Source organism: Biomphalaria glabrata, chromosome 12, assembly GCF_947242115.1.
Source record: "Biomphalaria glabrata chromosome 12, xgBioGlab47.1, whole genome shotgun sequence".
In the NCBI taxonomy this organism is placed as follows: domain Eukaryota; kingdom Metazoa; phylum Mollusca; class Gastropoda; family Planorbidae; genus Biomphalaria; species Biomphalaria glabrata.
The window spans coordinates 7,536,103-7,551,848 of NC_074722.1; the positions used below are offsets into that span (position 1 = coordinate 7,536,103).

The 15,746-nt window shown below is 37.4% G+C and overlaps 1 long non-coding RNA gene across 1 annotated transcript; it reads left to right on the forward strand.

Annotated features, from left to right (window-relative positions):
* Window positions 1-943: 943 nt before the first annotated feature.
* LOC129921990 (uncharacterized) lies at window positions 944-15,464 on the forward strand. The gene is made up of 3 exons (XR_008773919.1): window positions 944-1,040; window positions 10,440-10,874; window positions 15,045-15,464. It is a non-coding gene; the product is annotated as an uncharacterized LOC129921990 (long non-coding RNA).
* The last annotated feature ends 282 nt before the right edge of the window (window positions 15,465-15,746 follow it).

The window sequence follows — 15,746 nt, forward strand, 5'->3', positions numbered from 1 at the left end:
GCGCACTGTTAGACACAAGACGTGAACAGACCCAAGAGAAGGGTGTTGACATTGTCAGCGCACTGTTAGACACGAGACGTGAACAGACCCAAGAGAAGGGTGCTGACATTGTCAGCGCACTGTTAGACAGGAGACGTGAACAGACCCAAGAGAAGGGTGTTGACATTGTCAGCGCACTGTTAGACAGGAGACGTGAACAGACCCAAGAGAAGGGTGTTGACATTGTCAGCGCACTGTTAGACAGGAGACGTGAACAGACCCAAGAGAAGGGTGTTGACATTGTCAGCGCACTGTTAGACAGGAGACATGAACAGACCCAAGAGAAGGGTGTTGACATTGTCAGCGCACTGTTAGACAGGAGACGTGAACAGACCCAAGAGAAGGGTGTTGACATTGTCAGCGCACTGTTAGACAGGAGACATGAACAGACCCAAGAGAAGGGTGTTGACATTGTCAGCGCACTGTTAGACACAAGACATGAACAGACCCAAGAGAAGGGTGTTGACATTGTCAGCGCACTGTTAGACAGGAGACATGAACAGACCCAAGAGAAGGGTGTTGACATTGTCAGCGCACTGTTAGACACAAGACATGAACAGACCCAAGAGAAGGGTGTTGACATTGTCAGCGCACTGTTAGACAGGAGACATGAACAGACCCAAGAGAAGGGTGTTGACATTGTCAGCGCACTGTTAGACAGGAGACATGAACAGACCCAAGAGAAGGGTGTTGACATTGTCAGCGCACTGTTAGACAGGAGACATGAACAGACCCAAGAGAAGGGTGTTGACATTGTCAGCGCACTGTTAGACAGGAGACATGAACAGATCCAAGAGAAGGGTGTTGACATTGTAGAGATACAACAGAGTTCAGCCTAAGTCGAGAGGCTGTGTTCAAGGCAGACCTTGTTATTTTTGCAGTTGTGATGTCCTGTGAATAAAGACCTGTCCTCTTTGACTTGTCTGCACGAGAGTTATTACGGGATGAAAATACTCACACTCAACAGAATGTTTCAAAGCATTGCCTCACACTACTCACAGGTAGAGTCTCATGAGAGTTTTTTGGGGGGTGGGGGGGTTGGGGTGGGGGGAGTTGGGACGTATTTTTACAAAGCTTATATCGCTTGATAGTCAAAGAGCTGAGCCGAAGGTTCTTCGAGCTCTAGGTTTGAAAAAAAACCAACCTGTTTGAACAACCGTTCTGTCTGGAAGAGATCCAAGTCAATGCCTATATAAAGCATTGCTATTTCCGATATATCCGGCACTCCGGGCACATGGGCTAGAATGCATGGTCGAAGGCCGAGTACACCGGGGACCTCCGCCATTTTCCTATGTTGTACCAAGCTAACCGTGCAGGACTCGCCATTAGTGTAAAGGCGCATGGATTATCGACAGGGCCGTGGAAGCTCTCTTTCAACCCCGCACCGTGCAATGGGACCACTCTCGTGTTCCCTTGGACATTCCACAGGAGTTTTCTTTGGCCATTCATTTAGCCACTTCCTGTAATGATCGTTTCCACCCGAGTGCCACGCTGAGGCAGAATAGCGTACCCGGACAAAGTTTATATCATCTTGCTGTCTGGTACACATTCTATACCTGTGATTTCTCCCACTTCCCATTCTCGCATCAAGGTGAAAAAAGTCCAGAAACAAACACTAATGACAGCCAAAATAAGTCTCAAACAAGTCCAAAATAAAGTTTAAAACAAGATCAAACTTAGTCTAAAACTTTCGAAAAATAAAAGCCCCTAAATACCAAAAATCCTGAAATACTAAGTATTTTGAAGTGATAATTGGCCTGCGCAGACCAATACCACTCTTTAAACTAAATGCAGCCCACAGTAGCACAGAAGGCTGAGACGGTTGCGAACCACAGATAGCCGTAGGTTTTATATCGGAGTTTCCGTCTCCTGGACTGGCTGCTGACCAAAGCTATAGAGCCCAGTCTGCCCAGTGGCCAAACTGCTATAACTATTGAAAACCAAAATAAATATTCACACCAGACTAACTCATAATATCTCATAGTTTAATTGTATTTTTAATGATTTTATTGCCAGGGGGAAAAAAGTGCTTGTGTGTCTGTTTGTCTTTGATAGCGGTGTCTTGTATCTCTTTTGTGATGGTAAAATCACAATATCCTGACCCAAAGGGTGATTCTTTATTTCTAAGATCTCTTTAGCTTTTTTATGGATGTTTATCTTAAACAGCTGCCCTAAGAGTTTGTTTTTTTTTGCCTATGACCTTACCAGCAGCATTTAAGATTTTATGAAGTTTATTTTTATTTTTAGTGTTCAGATTTCCATAATAGGCAATGATATTAAACCTTAAAATATTGCAGATGTGAGCGTGATCAAACATCGCCAAGGCCTTTTCTCTAACATTAAATGGGGACATTTTTTTTTTTAAGTAATCGTAATCTTTGCTGCCTTTTATTTGCGGATATAATCATTATTTGCAGTAAAATTTAATTAGTGTACATTAGTACTTCATCTTAGTTACTTACGCAACAATGGAAGGGTCAGTTGAAGTCTTGGCAGGAGAACAGAATTCGGTCAATAAAAAAATACAGTGGTTGAAGCTTTTGACCTTTACACGTGCTTGGTTGACCCTAACTATTCAGACAGATGGTCATTCCTGTGTATGTGTGTGTGACCTGTTTTTTTGGCGGGAAAAGTGCACATGACATTCTGGTTAGGCCATATGGATGACTACATTGATGGGATGATGTCCGCAACAGTAAAATGGCTATTTTTAGCTAAGGCATCGAGAATGCTAGAATACAATTTGTATTTACTATATTTAAGTTCGTGTATTTCCTTTTCTCTCCCATAGAAGAGACGGGTTTTATTTGTAAAATAAAAAATCAAATCTTGCAAGTCCGAAGATGAAGGTAGAGTACAGTATGTCAGTTGACTCGGGCCCAAATATGACCTACGTTTTTTGGAAGATGTTATAAATAGTATACCTTGGCAGTTAGTTTTAAATTTAATGTGATTTCGTAAGTGCGGGTCTTGGTGTGAATTTAGTGTGGTTTTAAATGTGGACTGTAGCGTGGTTTGTGATTACTAGTTAAGGCTACACTAAACTTCTGAAATAATAAGTGTAAGTAAAAATCTTCTTATTTTGAAGGAATGTCTGTAATTTATAAGATACGATATTATTTGTACAAAGCTTTTATTAACTCCGTCTGTCTGTCTGTCTGTCTGGTCAAAAGTTTATACACGTTATTTCTCCCACACCCAATCTCGGATCAAGCTGAAACTTCGCGCAATTATTTCTTTTACCTGACAACACAGGAATCAATAAGAAAAATAACTAATTAGTTAATTTTAAAAAATGTAATTAAATATTTTGTTTGGTATCTCAAACAAGGAAAAGAATTAGTACTTGACTAAAGTGGTGGTATAAAGCTGAATTAGTCCCCTTTATACATCGTCGTCTGAGTCTTAGTGAACATAACATGAACGAGACTGTAGAAACAAAACTACACAATCTACCACTCAGGTCGTTCCACCTTTTTTTTAGCAGCCCCCGCAAGGGGAAAAGACGCTATTAGTTTTGTGTGAAATGTCTAGTCCGTCCGTCAGTCCCGTTTAGATCTCGTAAACTAGAAAAGATAGTGAAAATCCAACATTATAATATTTTAGGTCATTGAAAGTTCTGATGCAACGGCTACTTTTTTTCTTTTCTAAAAGAGAAAGATCTAATTTTTTAAATCACTTATGCAAGCAGTTTTGTCATAAAAATACTCCAATTTTACAACTATTCGCTATTAATAGTAACAAACACGAGAGTCTCTTTAGTAGGGGAGATTGCAGTATACCATATTTTTAACGCATTTATCCAAATGGTTTTAGACTTTTTGTTAAAAAAATATTTTTTTTACATTTGTATTTGTATTATGTAAGTTTATTAACTACTATATTTACCCAAAAATAATGTTTACTTTTTTTAAAGAGAAAAAAATCTGTTTAGTATGCATATAAGTTGGACATAATTTAAAACAGCAATTAATAAGTAGGTTTTCATATTATCGCGTGAACTGCAGTGCAGATAGACTTCCATAGCACACTTAACTAAAGGATTTGAATAAGACATTGACCCTTTACAAAACTATTAGATCAATTAATATTCATTATAAGACATCAGTTAGGCCAGGTTCGCATATAACTCCACATTCACTTTCACCTATCCTTTGGTCTGATGGACCGCTGGGACACACAAGATCTATCAACCTTCTTTCTCCATTCTTCTCTGTCATTTGTCTTTGATAGAATTTAATTCTGATGTTCTTTCTGAAAATATTGATACCTGCCTTTTTACCTACCTGGGTGGACCACTTCGAGGGCCTAGTTTAAGTCTCTATGTAACCTTTTTTAATTTTTATAAATGCTTTTTTTATTTTGTTCATTAGCTATGACACAAATATAACTTTCTATTGGTATTGACAAAGTTTCGACTATCTAAAAACAATATAAGTCCATTTTCTTTCAGTGCTCTATAATGACTATAAATCTGTTTTATGTTTTTTTTTTTGTTTTTTTTTTTTGTTTGTTGATTTTTTTTTTTTTGTCTCTTTTAAAATGTTCCCATGGGTTCTGCAATCTCTTTACATCAAGAAAACATTAGGAAACTGGAACAGACACAAACTAGAGCAAAGAGATTCATAACAAACGAATATTCACATTTGACTAGAGTACCACCTTTAGTAAAATTACAAAATTTAGAAAGCCTTCAGGATAATAGACTCAAAAGTAAAGTAGCAATGATACATAAAACACTGAACCATAATCTTCGAATACAGAAACAAAATTTAATCAAATACTCAGAAAGATACAAAGGTAAAGGCACATTTTTGTTTTGAAGTAACGTCAATATTTCAAAAGATAAGATAAGATAAGATCTGTTTGGAAATACAAATAGAAGACTGTGAAGTTAAACTACATTTCAATAGAGCACTCTACGAACCCAATACTATAATACGCTGCTTAAACCTTATGTTCATTATTAAAAATAATTACTCTGCAGTAATCTATATTATAATAACATAGTGATGCGCTATTCAGACGCTTCCGAAAGAAACTAGAAATGATGATTGTGTCCTGAAAACAATGCATAGTCTTCTGTTTGTATTTCCAAACAGATGGAAGAAACTCATGGACACATTTTAGAACAGCAGAACAAAAAAAAGATCTTTCTTATCAAGATTTCAGCTCATGACATTTTCAATTTGTAAAAATATCCTAACGTCAGTGTCTTAACGCGCTTAGAAAGTTTGCTTCTGGATAAGCGAGTCTCAAACTAGGAACTATGGACGTTGAGTATGTCTCGAGAATCTAGATCAACTTCTTGTTTCATATTGAAAGCGGTATTCTTTAGGCCTTATGGATTAAAACATAATAATATAATGTAAAATTTGTTAAGTTTGTAGGCGTAGTTTTTTGTAGAGAGTTGCTAGTCCAGGATAAATATCTCTGTAGCCAGAGGCGGCTTTACTGGGATGCGAGTGGGGCAACTGCCCCATGCCTATCACCTTAGGAGGGAGACGCGATTAAGAGAATCTTTTGTCCCCGTAAGACTATTATATAAATATTTGTGGCCCTAATATGACACTCGACCAGTGCCCCGCGCACTGATGGGGCCGCCTCTGGTATAGCACAGGTTCATTAAGCCTCGATATGGCTCCGCCGTTATACAGTTGTATTTAATCCATGATAGAATGATGGTATGTCCCTTACCATCTCAATGGTCGCGTGGTGGCTGGGGGCTTGGCATGCAAACCGAGGAATTGATAAGATGCCCGTGAGTGCCAGTAACTTGAATGGGTGCCCGGCTTAACTTAGGAAATGAATTGTAGTTGGATGTTTTTACTAATGCAGCATATACTGTGCGACCCAACGGAAATCGAAACAGATGAGTTTTATATCGTCTGCACTTATCGATCGAGAGGTCTGCAGGTGGTACATTTATTTTGCTTGCTTTAAATAATGTCTCAATGAAAAATCAACATACACATGAGAAGGCGTTAACTCGCAACATTACGTATAATATATATATATATTATTGTTATAATCAAAACTTGAAGCTACAACTTTTAATTATGACCAACTGTCATTCCTATCGCTTAACGCAACGTGGTTATCGTTCTTTAATCTTCTAATTTATTTGGTTATCGTTCTTACATCTTCTAAATTACAGACGTTCTTGTCAAACACACTAAATAATCACGTTCTCCACGTATCCATGTATTCATCTAGTCGCTCATGTTAATTAAAGAAACTTGTATTCTGCTAAGCCATTGGTTATCCTGGCTAATTCAGGGACTTTGAAAATTTGTCCTATAAATGAAATAAGAAATAGGCCTTTATCTTTGTGCCTTTCTCCCTATTTCATTAGGTTTTGTTTTTGTAAACTAGAGTTCAGTGTTGTATGTATTAAATTAAAAGTAAAGTTCCCCTTTTAGACTATGTCGTATATACGACAGATAATGTTAAGGTCATCTATTTATTTTAGGCCAACAATTAACGAGCAGAAAGTCATGTCGCCATCACGACCAACCGCCTTTACATTTGTGTAAGTTTTATGTATTATTGCTCTTTTACTTTGAAGTCTTCTGTTCCTAAAATGTCTCTAAATTTAGTAATTTTACGAATAGTTTTACATTCGTTTTCTTATAAATTCCACGACTCTATTTTAACTGTTCAAAGCTCTAACTTATAAATCAAACTCTCTACCCTGTTTACTATTGGGCAATATGCTCCTCTAAGGAGATTCCAAGTGTCTGTGATTCTAAAAAGGTTGAGAATCCCTGGTCTAGCTCCCATACTTTTGATGTCCAGATAGTCACGTGGTCGGGAATAACACCGCTGTGCATTGTAGCATCTGAAATCGTTAAGAGATGTAAGATTTGTACACAATAACGTCTCTTATACTGGTAGCATCTCTCCCGACGCATTATATATTTGAGATTGTTTTTACATGATAATTAGAATCGTCAGAATGTTACACAGTTAATGGGTTAACTAGAAACTAAAAGTATATACGTTTGTGTACTAATCAATGTTAACTATGTAGTTTCAATCAAAACATATCAAAATTCCGATCTTGCGATCTATAGGGTAGATGATGTAAACGTCATCGGTTTCTGTGGTCCATGTTTAACAAGGGTGTCATGTAGCCAGCACAACGACCAATTTTCTTTACTTTCCCCAACTAATGTCAGGCACCCATTAGAGCTGGGTGGACTCAGAAGCGCCCAAAGATCCTGACATTAAAAATCCGAGTTCCCTTATATATGTTTTATTTTTTCTTATATTTAGCATATTTTTAGAAAACGTTTTGTAAGTACCTCATATAAAAGGAAGTTCAGATTCTACAGTGGAACCTCGAGATACAAAACTGCTCTACATACGAGTAATTCGAGATACGAGCAGCGTCGAGAGCGAAATTCCTGTTCGTTTTACGAGCGACAATTCGAGTTACGAGTCGAGCTTAATAGCTAAAAACCTATCTACGAATATCAACGATAATCGTGCGAAATCGGATCTTTCCGTTCTCACTCGGAAGAGGAACCATAATTGCCAGCGCGGGGAAATGGAGAGAAGTTGCCTCAGCCACTACTTGGACAAAAAAACAGCAGAGTGTGGGTACACCATGATCGTATCACAGCGCTGGCTCGTCTCGGTAGTGTGAGTGTTTAAGCTAGCGAGTTTAGTGATTTTAACTCTTTCTCTCCGTAATTATTTACCACATTCTGTTGGAATCAACGTTGGTATCGTCTGTTAGGAGAGAAAGAGTTAATGGGACTTATTCCTGTGCATCATGGGTCCCAAGAAAATGAACGCAAGTGCAAAGTCAAATGATACGAAGAGGAGTAGGATATCCATCGACACGAAGCAGTGTTGTTTTGTTGATGCTGTTAATGAAGTGTTTACGTAGCCTTCGTTCTGTACAGTCCTCCCTCCTCCTCCCCCCTCGCTCCCTCCTCCTCACCCGCACTCAGCCGCAGTCGTCAGCCACCCAGATAATGTTCTGTACATTGACAATTGCTTTACAGACATTTGATTGATATCTTTTCTGCATGTCTCATTTCAATATTTATTTGAGTGTTTTTTATATTTCATGTACATTTATTAATTCATAACAAGTCTTTTTTCAGCATTTAAGTAATTTTGGGACTTTATATAGGGTTAGAACATATTAATTGGGTTCACTTTATTTTATGTAGGAAAAATTCGTTCTAGATTCGAGTAGATCGACTTACGAGCTTGGATCTGGAACGAATTAAACTCGTATCTCGAGGTTCCACTGTATACGTTTTTAAAGACCAAAAAGTGTACATGTACAATCAAACATCCACACTCACACCCCGATGTACAAACACACATCCACACTCACACCCCGACGTACAAACACACATCCACATTCATATATCGATGTGCAAATACACATCCACACTCATACCCCGATGTACAAACACACAACCAGTACAAACACACATCCACACTCACAACTCGACGTACAAACACACATCCACACTCACACCCCGACGTACAAACACACATCCACATTCATTTATCGATGTGCAAACACACATCCACACTCATACCCCGATGTACAAACACACATCCACATTCATCCACACTCATCCACACGTACAAACACACATCCACACTCACACCCCGATGTACAAACACACATCCACACGTACAAACACACATCCACACGTACAAACACACATCCACACACACTGGATTTAGGAGAGAGCGGACAATGATGAAATAATAACTCAATAGACAGAAATACAGCCTTGCCTGGCTTCGTCGTCTGCGAGCAATCATGTTATATAAATCTGAAATGACCGCTCGGGTGACCAATGTGGCCAGAACCTCGGGCGGAAGTCGAGATGGCTGGAAACGAGTGGAATATGATAACTATTTCTGGTCAATGGCTAGCCCGAGGCCGAGAAAAAAGGTCGCCCGAAGACCTTCTGATTGTGATTGGATAGGTCAGACCTAACAATATTTACGACAGGCCATAGGACGAACACGACTATCGTTTCCACTTGTTCTGTATCTCTACCACTCCCCCTGAAGCAACATTTTTAGTCACCCTTGGTTTTGGTCTGGAAAAGATCTGATTGTTAAGTCTTCAGTAAGATACATAAAGTTTTGATACATTCGGAATAATAATTTTATGAAAAGAAAAATTTGTACTATGCCTTTGTAGATGCAACAGCTACGGTACCTAAGTGTTCCAAAATCTTACACTTTTGTTGTTTGTTTTTTAACTATGCACATACCTATAAACCTATTTTAAAACATAATTTAATTAGCAGTTGTTTTTTTTGTTTTTTTTTTTTTTTACTTTTTTAAAAACACAAATACGGAAATAAATGTCTATATCTTTTTTTTAACTTCAAGGTATTTGTATATAAATGAAAAAAAAATCTCAGCTCATAGGGAAAACTCGAAGTCGGCCGTTATATTGATTTAAAAATATTTCAGCATTGTAAAATTAAGTTTTGCTATAAATTTCTCTAAAGGCTATCCCGGCTCTCGTCCAAATCAATAGATACACGAACGTTTCCGAAATGAGCTCGGAAAATTGAACCGAGCGAGGCTATACCTATAAACCTATTTAAAAACATGATTTATAAAGCAGTTTTAACTATCTAATTTAATATAGTACCAGGTGACCGAGCTTTATCCCCCTTGCTCTAGGTTGCGAGCATAACTCCGACTCTCCATGACCTGACTCTACACACTCAAGTGGTGCAGACCTCTTCTGATGGGTTAAGGGGGAGAGGGGGAACCGATAAGCTCTGGATGACACGGTCCTTGTGCGCTCGTCTGGTATAGGGAGTGCGTCCGTCGGGGATTACAGATAATTCGTAGAGAAGCCGCCGACCTGGAGACTAGTGAAGGGTCAAGCCTATTTCCAATCTGTAGACTCTAAATTGATGGTATCTAGTCTCACTCTACTCTCGTGGATTCAACCCTGCCCAATAGAAATGATCTCAATTAACCATTAAAGAAAGATCAATTTTTATAGCATCAAACATTCTTTAAAAACGACACAAGTCCTTGTTTCACGCTGTTTAACATAAGTCATAAGTCATTGTTTCACGCTTTTTAACATAAGTCATAAGTCATTGTTTCACGCTTTTTAACATAAGTCATAAGTCATTCTTTCACACTGTTCAAAAATGATTATTTTCACTCTGTTTAAAATAAGAATTCGTTTCTGATGTTTATTTAAAGAAGTTGATCACGCCATTTATTATAATTCATTGATTCACGCTGTTTTTTTACTAGATTTTAAGAAACACCTGGGGAAAGGGGGTGGGTTGAATCCACAAAACCGTTTACCAGGATATGAAATAGATGAAACTATTTTAACCTGTATATTATCTAGGGACTAATTGTGTCTTGTTTTCCAGACATGTTTTTCAATACAAGTCAAGTTATTTACCTGTCTCAAAAGTAGATTCCTTCATCTCATTGACCAACTATTCGACACGGAGATTTGATATTCGATACGGGAGAGCTGCTTAAGGCCAAGAGACTCTGTTGTAGTAATTCGTCTTGCCTTTCTGGCCAATGGGAATGTCCCCATCAAATCCGGAAAGTCCGATGACCTTGTAGCAAAATGACTAAATGGAGTCCTGATAAGAGTGCAGTACAAATGGATAAAACAAGGCAATGTTTCTAGTATCGAAAGTACTTTTATGAGAGCTAGGTTTCATGACCTAAAACTTGGTTGTTTTTAGCAGTCGGGATGTTTACAGTGTGTTACTGTGTCGCTGTTACGGGACAAACTTTTGTTGAAATAGACAAACCAAAAGGAAAATAAAGAATCGATGAATAGCGTGCAGGTGAGATATTTAAACAATTTTTTTTTCTCTCTGGGGGTTACAATTAAAGTTCAGGTTGTTTTGCGCTCATTTCAAAGGAGAAATTACCTCTCCAGGTGTCCACTTTTACCAGCAAAATTGGTTTCGACAATTGGTAAACACTAAATGAGTTGTTTGATGTTACACAAATGTAACTTATTTTACAACCGTATGCAAAACTAAAACATTCAGTGTATACACTTTACGATCACCCAAACTTAACATAACGTGATTAATATTTGGAAATAAAATAATAGGATTTTAACCCCCAAAAATACGAAGATATAATTATGAAAATGTACGCCCTCCAGGAGATTTACTGGACTTCAAAAACAAACTGAGATATTTGCTAGCTATCTGATCTGTGATAAACTTTACGCATATGTACAATAGTGAAATACAATTTTAGTGTCGGGTGTAAAACTTTTGGTATTTTTGTTCAGAGAAAACCTTAAAGGTTTTGATTTATATCGAGCTCTTTTTTAACCAATCACAAACACAGAAACCATTTTCTTCTGACATCAAAACAGCATACTTTTAATAGTATTATTTTTTTGGCTGTCGATTAACTAAACGTGGTTAATTGGTCATTTCATTATCGCTTGTTTTCGTTGTTAAGTAAATGAGGTTATTTCTTTTTTAGTTGTGTCAAGGCTTAGGTCAATGTGGTCATTTCGCTTTTTACTTGTATCAATGCCATGGCCGGCCTAAGGGCACTGCAGTCTTTATGGCCGCAGCGGGTCCCGCACTTTCAGAGGCCCCGCGCTAATTCTACGTGTAAATTATTGAATGAGAAACCATTATAACTTATATATAATAACAGGGTCTCTGCGGCTTCTGATTTTCCAGGGCATAATATATGAAAAAGTCTTTGAAATCTCCTTAAATTATTAAAAGCTCCTTAAAACATAAAAAATCTCCTAAAAATTAGACATATTGTCATTTAGGGGTGCCAACCGTATGCACGATAAAAAAAGAAAACGGCTTTGTCAGTTTTCATTTAATAAAAATGTATTGCAGTTACGAATGTATTTTCTAATACAAAATCTTTATTTTGACATTATGCTTACCCCTATCCATACCGAGCCACGCGCAATCTGTTTCGCATAGGGCCCCGAAAATGTTAGGGCCGGCCCTGATCAGTGCGTTACGTCCGTGCGGTCATTTCGTTTTGATTTTTGTCAAGGTGTAGGTCAATGAGTTCTTTCCTTTTGTGTCAAGGGGCCAGGTCAATGTAGTCATTTCGTTTTGACGTATTTCAAGGTTTGCGTCTAAGTGGTCATTTCGTTTTCGACATGTGTCACGGCGGAGGCAGCTTTAGGGAGTGGCGAGTGGGGCCCCGCGATAAAGTGAATTAGTAGTCCCTGTCGCCCTCTCGTATAAATAAATATTCGTGGCCCTGATACGACACTCGCCCAGGGCCCCACACACTGTTAAGACCGCCTCTGGTCACGGTGTTAGGTCAATGTGGTCTTTATGATGTTTCAATAAGCTCCATGAGAATTCGCAACTCGGGGCTGAAATCGAGTTTAGCTCATAAACACAGCAAACACAATTTTCATAGTTACTCCCTTCACTCTGTTTCATAACATTAGACCAGAGCGCACTGGGCAGGCTATTACAGCTTCGAGACGCGCAGCATAGACATAGAAATAACAAGGTTACAAAGTTTGTGTGGTCCACCCAGGTAGGTAAAAAGGCAGGTTTCAATATTTTCAGAAAGAACATCAGAATGAAATTCTATCAAAGAAAAATGACAGAGAAGAATGGAGAAAGAAGGTTGACAGATCTTGTGTGGTGACCCAGCGATCCAGCAGACAAAAGGATAGATGAAAGTGAATGTGAAGTTAATTGTAACCCTGGCCTAACTGATGTCTTATAATGAATATCTAATTGATCTAATTGTTTTGTAAAGGGTCAATCTCTTATTCAAATCCTCAAAAAATAAAGAAAAAAATGTCCGTAAAAAAATATATATATATATAATTCCTTTCGTGAATTACGAAGCTGCAATTCACGAGATAATATGAAAAACCACTAATTAATTTTGTTTTAAACTGTGTCCAACTTATATGCATACTAAATATATTTTTTCTCTTTGAAAAAAAGTAAACATTTTTTTGAGTAAATGTAGTAGTTAGTATAACAGAACGTACTTAACTTAGCAATACAAAAGTAAAAAAAAAAATTGACAAAAAATCTAAAACCATTTGCATAAATGTGTTGGAAATGTAGGGCTCTGTCTCTTTCATACTAACGAGACTCCAGTGCTTGTTACTATTAATAGTGAATAGTTGTAAAAGTGGTGTATTTTTATGAAAAAACTGCTTGCATAAGTGATTTTAAAAATTAGATTTTTACGCTTTCAGAAAAGAAAAAAAGTAGCCGTTGCATCAGAACTTTTAATGGTCTAAAATATTGTGATTTCAGATTTGCACTATCTTTTCTAGTTTACGAGATCTAAACGGGACGGAAGGACAGACATTCCACACAAAACTAATAGCGTCTTTTCCCCTTTTTCTGTGCCGCTAAAAATAACATTATCATTATGTTAACAGAGAGATCAGAGTTAAAGGCATGCGTTTATCTTAGTTTTGGAAGCATACAGCTTCATGTGAGTCATGTGACTCGCCATTCGATTTAGTTCATGTGTTTTCATAATGACCATTCATAATCACAGAAAAAAAGCTGCAGATTTCAGCCATTTGTTACCATACAAGGTGAATAGGAAAAATAAGAAAAACTTAAAATAAATAAATAAGTAAATAAATAAAATTTGGGGGGAAAAAAGGGAAATAACTCCACACTTACAGCTACATCTTTCAATAACATAGAAGTTATTTCCCTTATTCAAGAGAAATTAATCCTTCCGCATTCCCAAATATGACTAAATATGTAGGATTTCGTTCCTTTTGCACATTTATTGATAGGCATAGGGTTAGGACTTAATTAATTAATTAATTTTCTTTAAAAAATAGCCAATTAATTATTGATAACTGATTATTGTGTTTTATATCGAACAAGGAAAATTAATCCTTCGGTATTCACTTATATGGCTAAATATGTAGGATTTCATCCCCATCGATAGTTGAACAAGTTATTTCTCATACACACACTAAACTTTCAGAAAGTATTTATTTTAAAAGTAATCTTACATTATGCTTGTTAATCGCTTTACTTTCGCAGGGCTGTCTATTGGCTTTGTGTCTCGAGGCCCCGTTGGCACACTGGACAACGGACAATTGTATTTATTTACTTATGAAGCTTCGACAACGAAATAGGTTTCAATTTATAGACTCTTGTCAATGGTTCTATTTCCGCCCATCGACATCTTTGAACACTGCGCAAGATTTTATGATAGGGTACTTAGTGTGATGGAAGAGTCCCCAGGTGAATGTCTGTATTGAAATTTGTTTAGTCACAACGCATTGGGCACAACTTGTACTTAGGAAATAAGGTCCAAAGTAGTCCAAGAGACAGCGTGCACATTTAAAAATAAATATAATTCAGAGTTTAACACTGGACTACAGAGTATACTAAACACTTTTCTAAATATAAACTAAACACTGAAATAAACACTGAACTAGATACATCTCATTGGTCCCTTGACTTTCTTCGTAGAGGTGCCGAGACGTTTGCGTAACAGAATCCCTCCATTTTTTCCTGCAAGCAGACGTTCCTGGCAGGATATCATGAGAGGCCGGTCCATTCTTTAACATTATCCAACCATATGTTCTTCGTTCTCCCTCCACTGTACCTTGAAGGAGGACTTTAGACAGAGAGACATGTCCTACAATATAACCAAACCACCAGGAGCGTAGCTAGGAATTTGCCATCATTTGGGGCCCGGGAGCTTGATATCTTTTAAAGGGTCCCTGTATTTTGCATAATATTTAATATTTAATGTAAAAAAAAAACACTCATTTCGGGGCCCCCATTCAAGTGGAAAACCCGGGGGATTTTTCAAATTCTCCCCCCCCCTTCTCCCCCACCCTAGCTACGACACTGCATACCAGCTCAGCTTTCGTCTCTTGACATTATTCTTGTTAAGTAAAACTGATTGATTGATTGATGATTGATTGATCTTGAGGCTATTTATTGTTTGTTTTAACACAAAACCTTTCTTTGTTTCTTTTCTTTCTTATCTTGCAGTTGAAATGGACGTCCTTGACATTGCCCAGAAATGTACACACCAGAACCTGGAGGCCAGCAATTACAAGTCAGAACATAAAACATGTCTAGCAGACTTTGAGAGGGTCTGATTGCAGTGACGACTGAAGATAACTGCAGCATCAAGGTGAGCGAGTGCAAGTGCATTACCTGTTGACTTCCTGTCGGCTGGAATCTTCACTCTCTGCTGCAACCTTCTGTCCAAGACGCTCAAGGGACGTCACCGATTAAAGAATTAGAAGCTGACTGTAAGCTAGCTACTGTATTAGTTTTTGAGAAGTCTAAATTAAGAGAAAAGTTATTAAAACATTGATCTTTGACGTGAGTCAAAGGTCAAAAAGGTCAAGTTACATTTCTCAATATTAGCTACTTTAAAAACTTTTGTGATAGATAGATAAATAGATAGATAGATAGATAGATAGATAGATAGATATATAGATAGATAGATAGATAGATAGATAGATAGTCAGACAGACAGACAAATATATATATATATATATATAGATAGATAGATAGATAGATAGATAGATAGATAGATAGACTGACTGATTGATTGATTGATTGATTGATTGATTGATTGATTGATTGATTGAGATAAAGGTTTTATCAATAAATTGTCTTTTATGACAGTACAATGACATTAGCACTGTCAAAAAATGGTGGAACATGTAGATGCAATGGACA